The sequence below is a fragment of the Triticum aestivum genome, chromosome 6D, assembly GCF_018294505.1.
Source record: "Triticum aestivum cultivar Chinese Spring chromosome 6D, IWGSC CS RefSeq v2.1, whole genome shotgun sequence".
Lineage (NCBI taxonomy): Eukaryota > Viridiplantae > Streptophyta > Magnoliopsida > Poales > Poaceae > Triticum > Triticum aestivum.
Window position 1 is genome coordinate 108,959,991 of NC_057811.1, and position 21,966 is coordinate 108,981,956.

General features: G+C 41.0%; 1 pseudogene; it reads right to left on the minus strand.

The window, feature by feature from the left end:
• Positions 1-861: 861 nt before the first annotated feature.
• On the minus strand, positions 862-15,976 carry LOC123143923 (DExH-box ATP-dependent RNA helicase DExH11-like; annotated as a pseudogene).
• Positions 15,977-21,966: the final 5,990 nt, after the last annotated feature.

The window sequence follows — 21,966 nt, forward strand, 5'->3', positions numbered from 1 at the left end:
CATTTCCTTGAACAGGTTACGGGCGTCCAGGAGCCCGCCCACCGGCATCTACCGCGCGCGTTTCCTCGTGCCGCCGGACGACGAGCCACCGACCACCGGGGTGGCGTTGAGGTCGATGGGCGCGGGCGCGGGCGTGGAAGGCGCGACCACGCTCACGTCGGGTGAGCACTCCCCGAAGAGGCGGGAGGCCCGCGGGTAGATGTGGAAGCCGGGGACCGGGTTGCAAGCCGACACGCGGGGTGAGTCGGGCAGCACCATCCGAGGAAACGCCGACGAGCCGGTGCTGGCCGCGGCGACGACGACTTGGACGAGGCTGTGCTGGCTAGGGTTTACCCCTAGCATGTAGAGCGCCTCCCTCGTTGCCGCCGCGACGCGGGCGTTGGTGAACTCCTGCTGCGCGGCGACGGCGGCCTCATCCCTCGCGTCCGCGACGTGCCTCCGGCCCTTCCTCTTGGCCGACTCCCTTGCCAGCTGTTTGGGCGTCATCATCTTCTTCGGCTTGGTCACGGCGGCGGTCTTGCGCGGGGCACGAGGCTTGCCTTTCCCGGAGGGGGCGACGGCGCCGGACAAGGCGAGGGTGGCGAGGCCGGTGGCGGCATCAAGGTCGAGGTCAATGGCGTCCTCCATGGCTGGTTGGGGGGCGGGGACGCGCGCGGGCGGGAGTGTTTTTGGAAAAAATGGAAGGAAATGGTGATGGCTGCCACCGACCGGGGAACCCGGGAAGAGGAGTAGGCACGCGCGCGCGTCCGTCTCGTGTCCGCGCAGATGCAAATCCAGCTCAAAATTGGGCCGGGAATGGGTTGCCCACGAATGAAAAACGGACGCGGGCGGACGAAATGGGTCGCCCCATTGGAGTTGCTCTTAAAAACATCAGAAATTGATCAGACAATGCAGTAGATTTTGTTGATTCTGCTCACTCATGGGCACCTGGTGTCAACGGTGTCAGATGGTACTGTCACTAAAAACATCTTTACAGTTGTGCGCTTGTCATGATTGGGCTTGTGAAGAAATTAGACATCCAGAACAGGAATTTCTCTACTTACAAACACCGCTAGGTTTAGGCTACACCGGGCCTACATGCATCATATTCCTGTGACATACAAACTTGCTGCAAAGACAATGTCACGCTTGATTGCGTTGGACGCGATCTCCATTTTCTTGTACAAAGCAGAGTTGCCCATTATGGAAGCCGCATTCCTGAACTCCCTACATGTTTCATCCAACCGCACAATTGTTCTTACAATCAGCCCTTCAGATACATCTGTCAGCTCACATATGTCCGCGAAAGGCGTTCCCTGCACATCGACCCGGCAGAAAAAGACTTAGAATTTTACACCCATCCCACAGAAAGAGTTCCTACCAAGATGTGTGTAGTGGCAATACCTTTGCCCATTCGTAGACAACCTCAACAAGACCAAACTTGAGATTATCACGTGCATACTCCTCAGGATCCACAGGCACCTCGTGCCTCTTTTGGAGCTGTCCCAAGCTGATTGCCGTGTCATAGAGCCTAATACGGAGACAGAGAGAACAGAAGGTACTTGAGGTATGTATCATGTAAGCAATTACACCCTCTGTTCATTAATGTAAGAAACAGAGGTAGTACTTGGCAAAGTTACCAGGTCCAACACACAAGGTGTGTTGGAGAGATAAGCACTAGAAGCAGGCAACGAAAAGAAACTAACCTCTTTTTGGCATCAGCCAGTTTCGGAGTGAGAGATGGTTCTGACGCGTTCCGTTGTTGGAAAACAAATGCAGACATAATAGCCACAGCTTCTTCGGGTTCTAATTCATCCAACTGATTCTCAAATAAACACTCTGTTGATATTAACTCTTCACCAGAGTTCATTTCACATGCCACTCTGCCCTTAAGTTGCACAACAAGATCGGAATCGATGTAATGGATCTCCTTTAGTACATCTATCTGCACATATGGAAAAATAAAATTGTTATAACAGAAATCTTAAAGGGTCAAAATATTAATTGAGGTGCATGTGGTCCACACTCCAAGAAATGATATTTCCCTCTTGATATCCTGGTTGCGGCCTTTTGAGCAATCCACGGTAACTAATCAACTATGACAGTTTCCCAACACAAACATGTGTAACTGGACCACTCAGCATGCCAATTATGATATTCTGTTTGAACTGAGCCTACATAAACACATTCCATGGGAAAAAAAACTAGCCTCATGATTTATACTCAAAACCAAACCATTGTTTCAACTTTCAATGCAGTAGGATAAAAACCAAAAAACCTCATGTTCAGACCCAGATCAGAAATGATTGGACAAATTACGAAATTTTGAGTTTCCCAATCCCCTTGGATTTTGTTGTGCCAGAAATAATAGATATGGTTGCTTAAGGAACTTACTTTTTTTCTAATCTACCCACAAGAACAAGAAAAAATATGTAAAGTCTTACTCTGCCTTGAAACTGTGGCATCTGCTGAAGTGCCTCATCTGACATTTGGTATTTCAGTTGATCCAGCTCATCCTTGTGCATCTTTTGATCCTTCATCATTGACTTATGTTCCTTCAATTTTATACAACCATGGCACTTGTTTTTAGACATTTCTTCCAGTAGGTTGTTATGTGCATGATATCTTTTAACTTGATCCATGTCTTTCATTTTTAGGTCTGCATTGCATCAAAAATAAACAAGTTGAAACAGTTGACAAATCAAGTGCGGGAAGTGGAACAAAGCATTAAAAGATTATTGAGCTCTTTCCAATCGAAAGAAACGCCTAAATAAATTCACATCGGTTAGGTAAATCATCAAATGCTGATGTTACATCAGGGAACTCAAGACAAGTTCTACTGTACTAATAAGATAGTGAAAATTAAGAGTTATATGATCACATTTTGTTTGCTTTATCCTAGTTGCAATCAATAATTCTTGCTCATTCAAGTCTCTCTAGCACAAACACCTTAGGAGTTAAGGGAAGTATAAGCCATAAGAACACGTACACCATAGCCCTGTAACTTATTCTACTTACAAGATTGACTATAAACGAATTGGAACATACTAGATGAACACAATAATCAGCATGCTGACAAGGTCTTTTTTCCAATCTGATTTGACCTTTAATGGAATAGCACAAGATTTTATATGGCAGTTTAGCCATCACAGAATATCTGTACCTTTTATTGCATCTAGCGCAGGAGGGTACTTTCCATCTGTCTGCTCTTTAATAAGCATTTGAACTGTTTTAGCGTAAACTGTTTTGCTAATGTCTTCAAGGAGTCCGACTTGATCAATCTTTATTTTGCTTATACATATACTAATAATCTCTTTATTCTCCACAGCTCTTACTTCAAAACCCATTCCAGATGCGTCCCCCATGTATGGTAGCTTTATATTGATAACACCTGAACTTTTTCGTGTTCTAGAGGAAGAGAAAAAATCATCATCCATGCCACGTTTTCCTTTCGGCGGGATAATAAAATATCCTTGAGAATCCCCTGGCCCCTTCTCACTTTGACTGGATAAATTAGGGGCTAGTGCAGATGAAGTGCAATCACCGGTCAGTACAAGAACAACATACTGCTTTAGTGTAGCGGATGGATTTTTCACGATTACGCCAAGCAAGTGATCATCATCCTGTCATATAACATACACATTATAATGCGGAAAAGATGCCACTGTTGTGCCAGTAACCATTTGTAATAAAAGTAGGAGAAATAAGTAAGCGCAAAGCACCGCTATATCCTCAAGCCTACTGTGGTTTATCATAATCCATGGTAGAAGCGTAGAAAAGATGTTTCAATATTAGAACCTATATGAAATCAAGTAGATTAAGGTACAAGTGAGGACCGAACCCAAGCTGTCTATCCCACCAACCATGGTGCTAGTCAGTAAGCCCCTGGATGACCTCTCAAATTCATTATATAGAAGTGACAAGACTTCTTGCGTCGAATCAAATAAATTACATAGAAGTGCCACAAGAAGTCCACAGTAAATGTAGCTTGCTTAAAATGGCTGGTCAAAGTCCTTATCATTCAAACTGGAGGTGCTGAGAAAGAAGCTCAAAGGTGGTAAGTTAATTGAGGTCCAACAGAAATTTAGTTCAGTTTTGAATCAAGAAGATGCAGATATCAAGCTTAATTTCAAACACAAGACTGAATTTGGGCCAAGCTCAACTCCAGTAAGCTACTTGTGTGTATACCCATGTCACCTGAATTTAAGGATTTCTCCCCTTGGGATGGGATCCTTATTTGTTTAATAAAAGGTCGCAAAATTGAATTCTTATTTGTGACAGGATAAGTAAACAAAAAAATCGTTGAAAGGATGAACAGCAAAAATAAAGCATGCGTAAAATGCAACCCAATAGAATGAATACATACAGATTTGGATTTAACAACCACCAATCTTCCAGGCGCAAGGAACTGCTGAGTAGTGTGCAACTGCATAATTGCTTCTGTGACAAATTCCCTGTGTTCTTCGGCTTCTAGAAACATATCGTAATATTCTTCAATAGAAGGCTCCCCTTTTATGCACCTGATGATTTAAGAATGAATTTAATAGATTATGATGCAGATAGGATAATTTATTGCATGTAATATACGATCTTGCAACTTTTTTATTATTATTACACTATATGGTTAGTGCTTTACCAAAAACGAGTTAAATGCTTCATAGTGCTATATAGATAACACTGCGAAGAAAATGATGAAAATGTAATACTAAATAAGGAAGCCCCAAAAAGGCCCAACAAATGATTGTTAACAAGGTTGTTAACAAGGAGGAAAAAGACTGAACCGCGCCAAGTAGGGATAAAACCTACGACCTTCTGCATAGGAAACAAACACTCTATCCACTGAGCTGTATGTTTATTTGTTTATTAACTGTATACAAAAGAAAATACCAAGTACCAAACATATCAGCTTAGCATTTGATAACATCCAAAGATCACACAGAGGACTGATTCTATGATATGTGCCCTGGATCAACCCAACTGTACATCTAGTCCTGCAAGGTGCTGCAGAAAATGACTATATTGCCACACTCCCATCCTTTTGGGGGCTAGATGCACAGTTCATGACTGGAAGCCTGGGAGGCAGAGGACTAAGTAAATAAATGTCTGCATTTCTGTAACTACGGTTTTTTTTATCGTTTTTATCTTCTGTAACCAAGTCCAACAGACTACTACAAGATTTGGTTATAAGATATTGCGGCGTATTTACTCATTTGCCAACTTGGACAGATGAACAAAGATTAGTCCTCTAGGAATAGATGGTCGTTTTTGCATATCCAAAAAATGAGACTAGATCAACACATTTGCCAACTACGGTATTTTCTATCACATCTTTGCAGTGCCAATTACTCTAAAGCTGTGTTGGGTCTATTCTACCAAGGGTTGTAGTTCCACAAATTAGATACCCAACCCATAAATTAAACATGAGTGCAAGAATATCAAATATCGGCACCAACCGTATTAATACAATTTGGTAAAGAAGGGTTGATGTCTCACTCGATTGTCTTTGTAGGTTGACGTAGCATTTGCAGAAGCAGCTTTTCCTTCTGAGGCAAATCCTTCTGTGCATGGAATTCTGCGAAACTTCTCTTAAGCATGTCCTCCACCTACAAGACAATGCATCTGTGAAGGATATCCCGTTTCCACTGGAACATTTTAAAAAGAGCATAGTGGCACACATCGATCTAAGACATAGTCACCGCCTCTGTAGGGCCTTTTGGCCTTGGGCATTATTCTTTCCATAAAATACATCAAGACGCATTCTAGCGTCTCCCAAAGCAAAAAATATATACTGATAGTAAAGTCAGTATGCCTAGGAGAAAAGAAAATTAAACTTAACAAAGTTTTATCATGTATTGAGTATTTCCAGCTGATAATAATGTTAACGACAATGCAATCAATCATACTTCCATCTTATGCTCATTCAGAACCAGTGCCAATTGCAACTGCCTGCGACCTCACATCAAACAGTAATGCAAATTAAGCAGACTGCAAGCCAAGAAATTTAGTTGAATACATGAGTCGATTTTGTGCTTGTATGTAGGCTGGGCGCTTCCACTGCGTCAGCCATTTAAACAATACCTCGAGATTTGTGCACATGCTCTCACGATATATTTGTGGTAAGAGAATGTGCGCAGATCTCAACGCACATCCAATGGTAGAGATAATGGGGGCACCCACCCATGCCAGGTACAAGGTGTTAGCCCCGAATACAGACTCTCTGGTCAACATATTTATCAAAACATGGATTGACAATATACTGTGTTTTAACAAGTAAATAACCTGAGTTGAGCAGTGCAGCTGTAGGAATAGCAACTTGTATTCTCATGAGGCCATAGCCAGTATACAGGCAAATAAAAAATGCACTAAACCACTTAAAACAATAATGATATCAGACAGCTAATATATACATGTCTAACAGAAGCAAGAGCAACATATATTTCTAGCTTATTTCAGTTTTTGGTCTATAATTCAAACATATATATTCGCAATGCATGTGCTTCAGCATAGATAAGCTCAAGAAAGAAGATTGTATAAGAGGAAATAAGCTGATTTGAGCAGTTTAGCAAGAGGGACATATATGTCGAGTTTATGTTGCAATTTTGAGTATCCAGAGTTGAAAGTTGAAACATATATATTTCAGAGTGCATCTGCCCCATGAGCTCGAGAAATTGAAAGATGGTTGGTCACAGGAAATACACCCACATCTAAATACAAAACTTATTCAAATAACATGGCTGAGCAGGAAACTTTTCTAGTCGACAGTGAGAGGTATACCTTAAGTTCCTCCACACGTAGAAGATGTAGTATCATAGTGTATGTTAGTCGAAACTGAGATTCCAGTCGAGTTGGTTTTCCAACAAGAAGATTTTTCAAATCACTTTCTTCAGGAATTTCATCACGGCACATCATTATCACTGTACCTATGGTATCTAGTCCTCTCCTACCAGCTCGTCCAGCCATTTGAATATACTCCCCTGGAAGTAACCTTCGATGTTCCTTTCCATCAAACTTCCTTAAAGTATCAAACACAACCTGTTGAATTTGCAAGGTTTAGTCGGAGGCACAGAGCAGTCAGAATCTTGGGCTTAAAAGGCATGGTAAGCTCAAACATATAAACTCAGCATGAGCAACAATTAGCTTGATTCCAAACGGCGCACAGAAATAAGAAAAAACACTATGTGCATCAGCCTGACTACATTTATGTTTGCACGAACTAAATACTGGACATTATGTGTAACTGTCAACAGCAAACTGCAAAATATATTTAGAAAAAGAAACCTGTCAATCAATGTTGGCAAGATACTGACAATACATTAAAATTGGTCTAGTGCAAAGCATATTCAACAGAAGTGACCTGCAAACCATAATACAATCACTAGATATTATTGTCCCAAACTCCCAATACACATGCCAAGACAAAAAAATTGACAGTTGTATCCCAAATCTCAGCGAGGTGAGTGTTAAGTGGTGACTACTTCATGCTTCCCACATGAATAAATCGAAAAAGGACTCCCAAGGTTCTGAACTATAAAACATAACAAAATGACCATTAGCACCTCGCTACAATTAGAATTAACTGCAAAGATATAGCAGTTACCAGCCAGAATAAATGATGTTAGTTTACACTAAGTATAAGGTATGCATCATTAGCACATTGCAGTCAATTCGAAAAATGACGAGACAATTGATCGGTTTCATTACCACAGTTCAAATATACTCCCTCCGTTCCTAAATATAAGTCTTTCTAGTGATTCTAACAAATGACTACATACGGAGCAAAATGAGTGAATCTACACTCTAAAATATGTCTACATACATCCGTATGTTGTTGCCATTTGAAATGTCTAAAAAGACTTACATTTAGGAACGGAGGGAGTACAAATATAAGTAAAACTACGAATGGGTCGACCATGCTTAGTTTAAGTATAATAGCAATATGAAGTCTGAACACAAGATACAGAAACACTGAAACCCTCCGTATGAGAGAAGAAACAAAAAAGAACTCACCGTTCTTGCAGGAGCATTAACACCCATTGCAAATGTCTCGGTGGAAAACAGTACCTGCAACGAGTTTAAGCAAGTCAAAAGGTTCCCACTTGGTTAATTTATAAAATATAACTGCAGCAGCACATGCTATTTTAAAATATAACTGTTTAGCTAGTAGCTGACAACACTGGTTTGAACCGAACAATCATTTCACAGTTAGCTCACTCAAGCTAAACACCTTGTGCCCATGATACTGGTTCGGCAATGATTATTCGAGCACAGTGCACAACTGCCAATTAGTAGCCACTACTCACTAGTAAGCATTTATAGTTGTATACTTTGTTTACATCTAGCAAATATCCTACAACATATGGACCGTCCATGAATGTTTCCCTTCAGGCTTCAAGAAGTGCAACTACTAAGAGAAAAAGTAGATAGATGACAATGGAGAAGTAGTTAATCCTGGTTAGCTTAGTACATCAGTTTCTAACATGTAACTGAAAGACGAAAAGAGAAGTCCAGTTTACCCTCACAAGTATCAAACCTGACATCTGATCTTCCCAGCTTCCAAAACCAGTGCAGAAAACCCTTTAGAGCGGTTTCACGAGGTGGTTTTGCTACTGTGCTAATAGTTCTCCACAGGTGGAGCTCCGGCTTAGATAAGTAAGGAAGACTGCACAGCCATGTCAGGACCCCACATGGACACATGGCATCATGTTCCACTCACTCTCTTCAGGCGAGAGACACCATTGGAGACGCTCGGAAAATCAGCTGGGAGGAAGAGTACAACTCTAGTTGGCAGTATTTGAGATGAGCTCGGCTCCATGTGAGCAGCAGACCTGCACCACTGGACTCGAGACACAAGCAGCATATGGATCAATCACTATCAGCTCCAGATCCACGCTAGGGTTGAGGAGATGATTCCACCATGCCATGGCACACGGGAGCGTCATCCTGCTCCAAGTCAGTGTGGAGTGTAGCGAGCTCTGGAAGGCATGGAGGAGCACGCGGCCATCGAGTAAGGAGGTGATGGCTAACAAAGAGGAGTAGGTGGAGGTGGCCAGCAAGGGCAGGAGAGAGAGAGAGAGAGAGACAGACAGACAGACAGACAGACAGACAGAGACAGAGAAGGCGGGAGGAGGAAGAAGATGACATGCGGGGCCATGATGGTGTGGTTGTCCAATATTCTAACCTATCCACGTTGGAGCTCCATGTGTTCAAATCGCTGCAACCGTGGAAACACCACCATGCAAAACCACCATAGAGGGTTATTTCCACCAATTTTTAATGTTAAGTGTGCTAGGCACTATACTATAAGGGGTTTGCGGACCACAGTAAACCTTTTACAAAGATGAAATATCAGTTAGATGTTCGAAGCTTAACCTTGATCACACCGCGACAAAACAGCATCTCAACTACTTCTTTCACAATAGGAAGAAGCCCAGCATGGTGAACTCCAATTCCTCTTCGCAGAAGGCTTTGTATTCCTACGACCTAACAAAGATGTCAAAATCTATAGCATCAAAACAAAGTTAAGCTAACCAGTCAAGAACTTTGCTATTGGATAACCTGAGGAAGGTTCCTGTCAGATCCTTTGAGGCGCGAAAAGGCCTTATCACAGAAAACACGGATTTCGCTTTTATCAGAACTACTGGTGAGATCAGCACCAAACATGCTATCTGCTGACCTATCACACCTGTTCTTTGAGAAGCAAAAAATTACCACCTGCAGAAGAACCATAGAAATGATCAGAAAAAGTCATGTCAAATGTTAAGTAACATACAATAGATAAAGGAAAATTATGTTCATGACCAAAAAATGATAAGATAAATTGTTATTCTACAACGGAGTATTAGGTTCAGAATGCACAATGAAAAGTAACATTTCAAAGCAGAAGAACATGAGGTCCAAAGAACTCGTCGTGAATTAAAACATGGAGAGAGATGTCAAAAGCAATCTTTCTCACATACAGGCACAAGTGATTTCTTCAAAAGGTTATTTATAAGCGGCATCCAGAATGAAGACTCAGATCTCCTTGACCCTGAGGTGCTTTGCTGAATTGCTGCTGCTCCTGAATTGGTTTGGTGGTGCTTTGGGTGCTTCTGATCTCTCCCTTTACTAGACGTGTCTGGATTTCTGCCTTGAGTTCCAGCACGTACTGCAGGAGCTCCTGATTTTGTTCCAGGTTTCGCTCCAAACTTGTTTGCATTTTTCATTTTGAAAGCGTCCTTGGCGTCTCTAAATCCTTGAGTAAGAAATATATCCTTCTCACATACTTTGTATACCTCTCCAGAGTAGAACAGGCAATGCTCGAGGGGAACAGGCCTTTTGTTAGTCCTGGTGAAATATAGTGGTCATACGGTGATGCAAATTGTGATATGATGAAGTATATGTTGAAAGAGCTTAAGAACAGGAAGCATGTTATTACAAAAGTGCAGTTAAGAATGTAAAATTACACCGTAAGGCGCTGAATTATCTAACCTCACCTAGAGCCCAATATTGTTGAAGCTCCTACACTGTCCAATTATGTGCAACCAAGCCAAAAAGGTATCTTGTGTTATGCCCCCCACATCGGGGAAGGGCAAATTGTTGTCCGTATACTATAGTAAGAAGAGTGTTTCAAAAATACCCCTCCTTTAGGGGAAAATGAGAGGGCAAGAAGCAGAACTCAGCTCCCACTATAAACATGTCAAAGGAACGCGGTACCCTGACCATTTCCTCTAGCTACTCAACTCCATCCTGTGTAATTCAACTCCTCCCTCTATCTCTCTGAGTGCATTTGCATTCTCTCTCAGCCTCTCAGGGACAAATACACACTTGCGATAGGCAAATGTTTAACACCAAATGACACATTTTGTTCCACTGAAAGATGAATCAAATAGATAACCAGCTAATCATGCAAGCCACTACCACCTGAATTATCTCCATGATCCACGCGGCCAGGCCCTCTAACAAATTACTGACTCAATCAAACTACATGAAGGTGACTAACATAGCATTTGTACGTAATCTCCTCATATGTGCGTGCATGTTGATTACTTCTCCGGGATCCAAGCGTGCACCTCCTCATCCATACTACTAGCTAGCAAGTTTTAGTAGGCGTAGACCATTAATAGGTCATATGACATGTTATTAATTTATTATACATGTGAAAAAAAAGGCCTAATAGGATCATCATAATTAACTTATAGGCTTATATCAACAGAAACAATTATCAAGATTTTTATTGCACAAAATACTATAGTAGAGTGGCTGGTTGGAATTAACAAACTATAGGTTCAGGGGTAAACTGTGCATTTTTCCCCCACTTCAAAATGATAGCACGTTACACTTACGATGTGACACGAATTTTCTTCTGTTTTGTTCGGCCAATCCAGTCAGCAAATTCAACTGTATTCGGAACCTGGCAGAATAATTAAAAAGTCAACCCTAAAGTAAACCTGAACATGGATGAAATATTATGGAATATCAAACTTCAGATTTTTCGTAGCACAACAGTGAAAAGCACTTTTTCAATATATTTAATGTGTTAGTTTGGAATCAAATTTTCACATTAACCATTGCTTATCATTAAACGGTTGCTACAGCCAGTAATAGTTGTAGTTGAATACTGTAGCAGCCAGAGACTTGCATAACCACAACCAGCAAATAAATTACTTTCCTGTACATGTATGACATAATCTAGGTTCCTGGATCATAAGACCGTACTTGCATGCTATGAAACTTACACAATCAGACAATCTTCCATACTATGAAACTTACACATACTTGCCATAATGCTACGGCCAAATCACCTTAAGATCTTCAGTATCAATTAAGAATCCAAAGGCAGCTGAAAAGTACTAGTATTCCCTGTTCTAAAGTGAAGTCTGAACGACTATGTACTAAATGACATGCCATACTTGCATAATTGGCATGACTCAACTATTACCAGGTAACAGTTTCAACATCAATACTATATATACCATATTTGGTTGATTGCAACAGTCGTAATAAGATTGCAGTTTTCACTGAATCCATACCGTTGCTGAAAGGAGGACAATGTTAATGTGCTTCGGGAGCATTATAATAACTTCCTCCCAAACTACGCCTCTCTCGGCATCATTGACATAATGCACTTCATCAAAAATTACCTGATTGCATCATTAATCACACATCAGAAACATGAACCATGAATCCATGATCCCTTTATAAGATTGCAAAATGTGAAGTTGAAAGTGAAAAACAGAGCATATTACACTAAGAAAAATAAAAAAAATGCAATGACATACCCATTCAATATCCCGTATAATATCAGCACCTCTGTAGAGCATTGAGCGCAATATTTCTGTTGTCATAATTAAGCAAGTTGCCTCTGGTCTGATGCTAACATCTCCAGTAAGAAGTCCCACATCAAACTTCCCGCAGAAATCTCGGTATTTCTGGTTGCTGATAGTCTTAATGGGAGCAGTATAGACAGCCCTGGTGCAATGCTGCATAATAACGTCTGTTATCATAGTGTCTACACTTGCATTCTTTTTATAGAGATATGTCATTATATGTTTGGGAGGACCTGAATAGACTGCTACAGTACATAAGAAGTAGTGTAACAAAGTATGCATTACTCTAAACATAAATCTACTAACGAAAGTAAAAGTGAAAGTGTATAAGGAATACTGTGTACTTCTCAAAGCAACTATAAGGTGTAATAAGTAGTAAGCTAGAGATCTCCCTCTAACTCAAGCACATTGCTGACCGCAAATAACAGAGTAAATAAGAAGAATGAAAGGCCGCAGTTCAGAAAAAATATACAGAAATGAATCAGTGAAGTCAGACGTACTTTTGATGCTAAAGCAAAGGCATACTCTGCAACAACCGTCTTTCCTGCTGATGTATGGGCTGCCACAAAGACTGATTCCCCCTTCTCAAGATAATATATAGCCTATTTATGGTAAATACAAAGAATACAGGTTAGCGATTGTATCAAGCATTCATTACCATACTATTCTAACCATAAGGTGATAGCAATTAGGGATTGCTCTTGCTTGTATGCATAACTTTGATAAGAAGTATATGAAGGGGACACCCCTTCTTGCTTGATGTTTCCTTCCATTCGAAATTCATATGGCAGTCTTGTGTCCCAAAAGGGCCAAAGACAAGGAACAAATAGAAATGGAATGTACCATTTGCAGCTATCATAATACGGAATTTGTTTCCATATGTAGTCAATGTGTGAACCATAAGTATGAACACAAGTGTCTCCGCATGTGATGGATAGAGAATTTGGAAGGGATGTTGAATTCCTAGTCTATCAACCACTCAGAGTTTCACAAGATGGTGGTAAAATCATATGAGTGCAAATTTATTAGTTCTTAGCACACAATTCCTAGTCTATCAACCACTAAGAACTAAGGTTGAGACTTCAAAACACATAATTATTCACAGCTTCAAGTTTCTTAATGTTGATAGCTTGCATGCACAAAGAAAATTTGTGCCATCCTAACTAATTCCGATACAAATCTAAAAATCTTTAATATAGTTGCTAGGTAAATTGAAACTGAATGTTTCCTATTCGTGGTAATTTACAAGGAAAGGGTGTAGACTGTCAAAGCACAGAGATATGGTACCACGCTATCACCGATTCACTGGTGCATGAACCACTACACAAGCCTGTGGCATGGTTGTGCCTATTGAACATCATGTTAAAAGAAATGTAGTTCATGCTCTTAAACAGCATAACACACTAGATGCTCATCAGCGTTGGAAACTTCAGATATTCAGATAAAAGGTACAGATGCTGATGAGTATGTTACCTCCTTCTGGAACTTATCCAATTCAAAGGGATATTCAATTGCCATATCTGGAACAAGTTTGTGGAAGTTCGCCACAATAGAATTATCCCCAACAACGAGTGCCCAATCCTATTGAGTGAAATGAAAAGAAATAACAGTCAGCAGTTCGATTTTCTTCAGAAATGTTGCTGCTTCTGCAACACCAAGCACCAACGAAGATGATGTAATAAGAAACAAAACAGATGCAAAGAGTCACATTTTTTTTTTAATAATGTGCACCTACCGTGCCCTCCTGTGCTGGCTTATCATCAACTAATCCACTTGTTTCTCTGCGAGTATCTTGCACTTCAGATGATAACATTTTATCCAAGTCAGTTTGAGCTTCAGAAATATCTTCTCTGGCATTAGTTTCCTGTTTGTCAGTGTCTGCCATTGTAAGAGTTTCAGAAGCATCTTGCAACTTATCAACCTTTCGTTCATTGACATCTGCGATTGGGAAATGCAAGGATTAACACGGAACCGGATAAGACTTAATAGCATTGAGAAACACATGTAGCCTATATACAGTTTTTTCATTAAGTAACTGTAGCTTATACATGTTTTGTTTTTCACGAGAAACCGTACTCTATACATAGTAGTAATAGGCATTTTATCAATTACTTCATATTCCATATCTAAATGTAGGTTTTTGTGTGATCCTTGCAGACAGCATTTTCAAACTTTGGTCTTATCTTAGAAATGGCTTCATGATTCATTTCGTCTTCTGCTAGTATTAAAAAACATATTCAAATTATTGCATTGAGACTGAAAAGTCAAAATGGCATATCTGTAGGTGTAGAAAGTAGCTGCTGCGATTCAAAACAAGAGAATATATTCATGTGATTTGAACATATGAACTACGGCGGCAATAAATTACCATTGGTACCCTCATCTCCAGCCAATTGCTCACCATCATCTTCATGTGACACAATGTTGGCATCATCTTCATCCCAGGCTATCTTGAACAAATCATCAAACTGCACCGAGTACTTATCCTGCCGGACCATGGGGCAATCAGAATATAATGCCAAAACTGCAGGGATGTGGATGTTGAACTGTAAGCATTTAAGCTGGTTACCGTCGAGTCATTTGATGAAGATGCAGGTTGCTCCTCGACATGCTCCCCGTCACGGAAACACTTCCAGTGACTGTTATACTCCTATAACATAAGAGAGGAGTTGTTACTGCCCCAGTTTAGAACACCCACAGCATTCCTTGGTAAAATGAACACACACTTCAAGATTTAACGAACCTTCAACTGGCCCAAGTCCAATCCCTTGGGGAACCCTGGTGGAGCGTTTAGTGCAGGGCCACCACTCATAAGCTCACGCACCCAATCGCCATTTCGGGCACCCTCTGGGAATGCCTTCTCCAATGCTGCCGCCTCAGCCGCATCGTCCTGCAGGCCCCCCGGGCGGAACGGCCGGCTGTTGACTCTCCCCCTCACAAAGTCCTTCGCTGGGCCTGGCATCCGTGGCACCATCCCCCCAGTCCCCGAGTCGAACACTTGGCTCATCTCCATCTGCACAGACTCAGGGTCCCAAACTTGCTGCTCAGACGATGACGACGATCGTCGGCGAAAAGGCGGCTCCCAGGCGGGGACGAGCATGGTGCGGGGGGCAGAGGGCTCCAGAGGCGGCCTGGCGAGGTCGAACCAGTCCACATCCCACACCCTGCCGTCATTGGCCACGGTGGGGACGTAGAGCTCGGGGTTGAGGTAATTGGCCTCGAGGTACTCCTTCACGCTGCTGGGACTCTCGGGCGGGTAGGCCGGCGGCTGCGGTTGCCATTACAGCATCGCTGGGTTTAGGGTTCAGACTTCGCACTGAGTAAAAACGTGCAGTGTGGGACGGAGTTTGGGGGGGGTCGCGTACCAGGACGAAGTCGGGCACGGGGCTGGGCGGGTGGGGGTAGGGTCGAGGCGGAGGTGGCCGCCGTGGCCGGAGAAGCTGATGCGGAACGGCACCTCGCTCGCCGGCGACGGGGTGAGGTCGTCCATCGAGGCCCCCGCGACGAGGCGGTCCGTTAATCTCTCCACTGAACTCTGCTTCTTCACAAGCTTAATAGGGCGCGGGCGGAGCTAAGCGGCGGCCGGAGTTGGGGCCGCGGGGCGGCGCCGGAGATGGGGGGTGGGGGTGGCGTCGGCTCGGCTGCTCGCATACTCCGATGCGTCGGGTCACTCTGGCTAGTCGTCCGCTCGGCTACGCGGTGCGACTCGACCAGATTAGAGCATGTCCAACCGGCGCGACATGCTACGTTTTCCTTTTTTTTTTTTGATGGGATATGCGTTTTTGTTAGGGAAAACCACATGGCAACTTTATTGATCATCATGTCAAAAAAAACTTTATTGATCATAAAAAAACTACATCGTTTGCAAGGGAGATTACAAGATAATTGGGGGGCTACTCATGCTAAACAACAGTGTAAGCCTTGGCATTGCTTTAATTTCAGCAAAGCCCCTTTTTTACTTAATTAAGGGTTTTAATTTCAGCAAAGCCCTTAACTAAGGAGTGCAGACATCCTGGACGCCCTTAATTAGACGCGGCAGCACCTGGACGCTGCAATCTGACCACACACTTTTTTCACGGTGATATACGGGTTATGCATTATTGGTCTGGCATTTATTCAAGATACAAACTATAATACAGGTCCAGGGCATACAGGCTGTCTATCTTGATGGAGGAGGATGGGAGCGACTAACAGTCTGTCGACTGAAATTAGTTTGAGTCAGTCAATTTTTCTTAGGCCAGAGAAAAAACATTTTGTTAAAGCCCAAACTCATGTGTACAAACAGCATCTGGCAAAGCATTCGGCCAAACCTGCCGGGGCCTAGTGCGATCAGCGCCAAAGGCTGCACGTTAATGGGCTATTTACTACAGTCCCATCCTATAAGAGTACAAAAAGCCAACATCGTAACTGAATTTTAGTCTATTGAAAGTTTTGACCTCATGATAGATTACTCCTTTTGGATCAGAACAAAGTCGGACCATGGACAGAAGGCCACGCACCAGGTTTTGACTGTCCTATACTATTACACTAAAATAAAAACTAAAACAAAAAAGGCTTTCTAAGGAGGAATAAATTAGAAGCAATGGTAATACTCTTTAAAAGAAAATAAAGTGAAAACTAAAATAAAAAATAATGGCAGAAATTACAGATAATTTACAAATAAATTGTGTATCTAATAATATGCAATAATTAGCATATAGTAATGTCGTTTGCAAGAAAAAAATTATAAGAAGGAATGGATTAAGAACATTGGTATTATCCTTCAAGAAGAAGAAAATGAAATAAAAACTCAAACAAAATCAAAATATGAAGTTTTCTAAGGAATAATGAATTAGTGGCATTAGTATTACCCTTTAAAAACAAATAAAATGAAGATAAAATAAATACGCACAAAATTTGCACACAGTTTACAAATGAATTGTGATCTTTTATAATATGCAAGAATAAACGTAGAATAGTGGAACTTTCGCAAAAAAAAAGGTTCCTGAGAGGGAATGACTTGGTGGCATCGGTATTACTCTTAAAGAAGAAGGACAATGAAATAAAAACTTAAACCAAATCAAAATAATGAAGTTTTCTAAGAGAGAATGAATTAGTGACGTAGGTTCACCCTTTGAGAAGGCTAGGAATGAAACAAAAACTAAAATAAAATCAAAATATAAATGTTTTCTAAGGGAGAATGAACTAGTCGCATTGGGATTACCCTTTAAGAATAAGAAAATGAAACACAATAAAACAAATAGTGAACAAACTTGCACACAACATACACAGATATTGCGCTCTTTATGACATGCAAAAATAAGCTTATAATAGTGGAATTTTCATAAAAAGAAACTTTCATAAGAATAAATGAATTAATGGAGTTAAAGAATAACCATATAATGGAAAAAATCACACATTTTACACAAAAATTGCGCTTTTTATAATACAAAAGAATAACCATATAATAGTGCAACGATATTGGTATTACCGTTAAAGAAAGAAAATAAACAAAACTAAAATTAAAATGGAAACAAAGTAATGATTTTTTAGGGAAGAATAAAACCCTTTGAGAAGAAAGAAAATAAAAATCAAAAATAATATAATGAAATTTTCTAGGGAAGATTGAAACCCTTTAAGAAGAAAGAAAATAAATAAACAAAAACAAAACAAAGAAGTTTTTTAGGGAAGAATGAAACCCTTTAAGAAGAAAGAAAATTGAAATCAAAAATAAAATAATGAACTTTTCTATGGAAGAATGTAACCCGTTAAGAAATAAAATACAGAAACTAAAACTAAAACAAAATAATGAAGTTTGCTATGTAAGAATGGAACCCTTTAAGAAGAAAGAAAATATAAAAACAAAAACAAAATAATGAAATTTTTTAGGAAAAAATGTAACCCTTTAAGAAGAAAGAAAATTTAAAAATAACTTGCACACAAGTATGCCCTGAAACTGCACTATTGTAATATGCAAAAAATAAGCATATGCAGTGCAATTTTTGCTCTCTACTATAATTTACACACATGGTGTATCATACTTGCGTGTATACTTAATTAACATAATAAAACAAAAAAATTATAAGAGAGAATAAATTAGTGACATTGGTATTACTCTTAAGAAGAAAGAAAATAAATAAAAAACTTGCACACAACTTTGCATTGAAAATTACACTTTTAATAATATGCGGCAAATACACATATAATAATGCAACTTTAGCAGTCTAGTACTCCCTCCGTTCCTAAATACTTGTCTTTCTAGGCATTTCAACAAGTGACTATATACGGAGTAAAATGAGTGAATCTACATTATAAAATATGTCTACATACATCCGTATGTGATATTCATTTGAAATGTCTAGAAAGACAAGTATTTAGGAACGGAGGGAGTATAATTTACACACATATTGTATAGTACTTTCGTGCATACATACACATAATAATAGAAAAATGTATTTAATTAGCAAAAAATTAGCACAAAACAATTAGCACTGGTATTACCCTTAAAGAATAAAGAAAGTGAAAAACATAATATTTCACACAATTAGCACAAAAAATGCACTTTTAATAATGGAGTGAAGTTTTTCCGTACTCTAATGTAATTTGTACATGCAGTACTTGCATGTATACATTTACACACACTCAACATCCGAAAATACACATAAAGAAAAAAATAAAACTCAACTGAAAAATAAAAATATAAAACACATACACGTGCAGAAAATAAAAGAAAACACATGGAAAAAAGCATGGACACACAAAATCCGGCCCAAGAAGGAAATCGACTCACCCAAAATAGGGGTCAGTTGAATCCAAATAGCCCAGTACCACCAGCAATACATGACAGAAAAAAAATGCACAATCTTAAGGCATAATCCAAGGACCAGAAAATCGACTCACCACAAAACTAATATTCAGCTGACTAAAATCTAGCTAAAGTGGAGGAGGCTGGTCCACAAACAGTGTAAAGTGTAACCTGGTATCATTACTCATAGTAATCTCTCTCTCTGCCACATGAGGGGGTGGCATGTACCTTATGTGCGGTTCTGCATGGCCGCCCCCATAGGTTGCAGACCGGTTCAGAGTCAAAGGCTAACTGGGGTTACGCATGCCAAGTCCCAAACAAAGCTTGTTCCAGCTGTTAGAGAGGAAACAACAACCACCATGGCCGAAGGGCGAGTGAATACCTCCTTCGTCTCCTCATCCCAGCTTGGTCCTATTCTTTTTCCATGGTGTTGTCAGATTCGTCCGCTGTTGTTCGCTGTTCGGGAAGCTGGATTGCCTGCCGGCACATCTGAGATTTGCCCCTCATCCCCAAGCATGAAGTGATTCAGGTTGTTTGAGCAGTGTTGTCGATTGTTGTTTGAGTGGCAGCGGTCCTTCTCCAGGCGACGTCGTGTTCAGGGGCATCTTGAACACAGGATGGGCAGCAATGGCGAAGAGGTGACCGAACACGGTGAGAAGAGGACGAACTCTAGGACATCTCGGCACGTTGCTTTTTGGGACAAGAAAGACAAACGACCGCGAGCAAACTCAAAACAGGGGCCTCTGCTGTAATGGTGTCGAGTGTTGTATTGTTACGCGATCTTAATTAGACGTGGTAAAAAAGACTACAATTCCTCATGGCAAATGGTTGGCTTGGTATTGACAAATGAAGCGTGTTACATTTGTGTTACGGTCTCCTGCTAGTGTGTGCGCCTCGTATACCTATATACGCTACTAAAACGGTGTCCCCCACTCACTCTCCCAGGCATATACTCTAACTAGCCAACTATCATGTCCCGAATCGCGAAGACACGCGCCATTGATGGGGTGGGTTCAGAGGCCGTTGCGTCCATCGATGCACTTCTCCTTAACTAAGCTACTACAATGTTCATACGTTTTCGCAGTAGTTCAATAGAGTTTCCTCCATCTTGCACTATGTTTGATAACGTCGAGACACCGACCAGGATGCAATCATCACGAAGAGCTGTATCTTCTCTCAAGGGCACGCCCACAACATGGTTGGGTGAAAACTCACCGCAAGAAATGAACCATGCTCATCTCAAACTACCAATTCCTTGGATTTCATGCCTACATCAATAGGGAACGCAAACATCAACATTTAATTTGGTCAATCCCGTCATTGGCTTCACCACCCAACCTTCAGAATTTTTTTGCAGCTTTTCAATAATTTAGAGCTAATGCAGGAATGGATCGGCCCAAGCGCACTGGCTTCTCGATATTTTTTGCCACGGACTACCTGACGTATCTCCCACCACAACTAATTCACCCAACCCTTAGTCGTCAAAAAGGTGTGGTTTCGATTATTCTTAATTGAAAAGTGTCTCAGAAAAAAGATTAACCCGTGTCATTGGTTCCAACGGCTCGGCAGGCAGCTTCGGAAAGACCAGAAATAGTGGCAGGTTTCTACCACTTTAGGATATTAAAAGAAGGCATGCTATTTATCTTCACAATTGATTTTACAAACCAGACATGAGCTACTGCACTAGATATGTCAAATGGTAAGAACGCTACAACAATGGTGTTTTCCATAAGTCTCCAAGAAAAGATTTTTACTTTGGGGCCTACTCTCGGTGACCGGACCTTGCTCCACGCCAGTCTTATTTTGGAGGTTGATTGACCATTGTTGGTCCAAGCTTACAACAATGTTGAAACTATCATTCCGTGGTATAAGTTGAACGAACTGAAAAGTCCTAGTTTATGTGTTGTTCCAGGCGACAAAGTCTTCCATAAGTCCAACAACTAAGGGAATGTTCAGAATTCTATTTCACATCTATTGCTACAAAAATATCTCTTACTAGATGTTTGTCACATTACTAGTTGTTCACCTGTGCAATACTTGGATGTGAAATAGGTTATAAATGCAATTTTCGGGAAATTGAAATGCATGTGAAACTGGTTGTGTGGTGAAGGATTATGGTCAAGGATGATATGATGCAAAATAGGAATATATGTCTATTTGAAACCGCACTGTTATGGTCGCGAAACTGCACACAAATGGTTGAAAAAGTGCATCAAAATGCATGTGGATTTACGTTTTTTCCTTTGTGGGAAGGAGGTTGAAACCCTCGCTCTTCATACAAGGATGCACACATCCACTTCTCTACAAAGCCTGACAAAACAAATACATAGATCAACCCAAAGCCCCTTCCTAGCGACCTTTGTCGTTATACCTACAAGCTTGATGATGTGTGATGGAGTCGAATCCGGTAGATCTCGGGTAGAGGGTCCCAAGCTGGTAGTCTTGGCAGATGATAACATGACACAAGAGGACACGATGTCTACCCAGGTTCAGGCCCTCTCGAAGAGGCAAAACCCAACGTCTTGCTTTATTTGTATTGATTGTGGGTGAGGTACAGGTATAGGTTGATCTACTTCGAGATCGTGTATGAATGAGTTTCCCTCTATGGTATAAATGTTGGGGAACGTAGCAGAAATTCAAAATTTTCCTACGTGTCACCAAGATCAATCTAGGAGATACTAGCAACGAGAGGGGAGGAGTGCATCTACATACCCTTGCAGATCGCGAGCGGAAGCGTTCAAGAGAACGGGGTTGATGGAGTCGTACTCGTCGTGATCCAAATCACCGATGATCCTAGCGCCGAACGGACGGCACCTCCGCGTTCAACACACGTACGGAGCAACGACGTCTCCTCCTTCTTGATCCAGCAAGGGGGGAGGAGGTTGATGGAGATCTAGC